This window comes from Pseudophryne corroboree, chromosome 8, assembly GCF_028390025.1.
Source record: "Pseudophryne corroboree isolate aPseCor3 chromosome 8, aPseCor3.hap2, whole genome shotgun sequence".
NCBI classification, from domain to species: Eukaryota; Metazoa; Chordata; class Amphibia; order Anura; family Myobatrachidae; genus Pseudophryne; species Pseudophryne corroboree.
In genome coordinates, this window is record NC_086451.1 from 188346929 (window position 1) to 188348906 (window position 1978).

General features: G+C 46.1%; 1 pseudogene; it reads left to right on the plus strand.

Moving 5' to 3' along the window:
* On the plus strand, positions 1-119 carry LOC134951657 (5S ribosomal RNA; annotated as a pseudogene).
* Positions 120-1978: the final 1859 nt, after the last annotated feature.

Here is a 1978-nt window from a genome sequence, read left to right on the forward strand (position 1 = left end):
ATCTACTACCATACCACACCGCGCATGCCCAATCTCGTCTGATCTTGGAAGCAATACGGTGTTGGGCCTGGTCAGTACTTAGGTGGTTGACCACTAAGGAATACCAGGTGTTGTAGGTTTTTTGACTGCAATACATCGGCTATTGCACTAACCTTATAAATTAATGCCTGGAGGGCTTAGTATCTTTTGCCTTATCTATTCATCTATATATTCTCAGTCTTAGTTTCAAACCGATGGTTTACATTGCTTAACCATATTTTTAAACACAATATTAAACATTTCTGGTGTACTCTTATCTTATTTTAAGATTATTAAAGGTTACGTTTTAAATATCTCATATTTACATTATTCCGCATAATCTAAATCATAACTGTTTCCAAGAGTGAGTGTTCCCAACAAAGGTCACTTCTTCTTTGCCTTTCTTCCCTTTATTATATTTCATATTTACACAGTTTTTCAGTGGTATGAGCCACGGCTGTGGCTCATTCCTGTTATGCATGTCAGTTAGGTATTTTATGTTATTCTTCTGTTCATGTTCCCCGTCGGTGTCATGGGGTGCTCGGAGCTCACCCTTAAGGAGGGGATACTGTTATGAACCACAGGTAGTGGTTCATTACTATTTTATGTTTATAGTTGTTTCGCAGGCCAGGATTTCCTGTTGCTCTGTTTAAGAGTACTCTTGGTTGCTGCCGCTGGTGAGTCTGTGTAATTGCAGCTTGTTCCCATGTGTTCAGCCTCACCTGGCTGCTAATTGCATCTTGTCAGTTTGGAGTCATGCAACAGGGCAGCTGCATGAGGTTATTAATTAGGCCTCTCTGTTATATGCTGGCTCAGTGCTATTCACAGAGGCTGGTGATAATGTTAGGTTCCTGGTGCTCAGAACAAGGGAGATGTTATGAAGTGAGTCCAGAGCACCAGGACGTAACGCTGGGAAAGGGGAATGGAAAGGGAATAGCCCCTGGTGCCCTATCTCCGTTGTCTCGCCAGTGCTGTCAGTACACTCTTGCGAGACTATGGTTGCTTGAGCCTATGGCAGCCGCGTTTGAAGGGCGGATTACGTCTGCCCAACTTCGATGCCCCCTCAGGTCTTAATGAGAGACAAAGAGTGTACCGAGACAGGGTGATAACAAGGGGCCCTCTTACTGAAACAACCAAAGCCAGGGGCTACTAACTAGCCAAAAACAAAATGTATGTGCGGCTTGCCGCCAAAGGAAAAGAACAACAAAGGAAATGCTGACCACATGCCGACACAATACTTTTGTGTACCGGCGGTGACAGCATAAGCAGAACCCTCTGCAAAACACCAGTAATAGAAATAATAACGGAATACAGCGGCCTAGGCCGACGGACGCGGCAGAGCCGCTACTCACGGAACCGGTACGAATACTGGCAAACGGATAGGAACTCCCAATGCTGCTGACACAGACTCTCAGAACTGGAGGACAGGCAGAATCCCAAACGACAGACCGGTGGACACCAAGAAGCCAGAAACTTGACCAGGCACAGGCAAAGCCACTGGACCTCTGGACAGGAACGCCTCACGGCAGGACACGGAATCGACACAGGGACTGACACTGGAAGCAGCTCGACTGACACTGCTACACAGGAACTTAGCAGGCACAAGCTCAGAACTCAAGCAGACTGGAAACCTAGAAATATCACCAGCATCTGTGAATAGCACTGAGCCAGCATATAACAGAGAGGCCTAATTAATAACCTCATGCAGCTGCCCTGTTGCATGACTCCAAACTGACAAGATGCAATTAGCAGCCAGGTGAGGCTAAACACATGGGAACAAGCTGCAATTACACAGACTCACCAGCGGCAGCAACCAAGAGTACTCTTAAACAGAGCAACGGGAAATCCTGGCCTGCGAAACAACTATAAACATAAAATAGGAATGAACCACTACCTGTGGTTCATAACATTCAGTCATTCTTTTTTCACCCTCCTCTCACTGGCACACACTTGTCCCCTT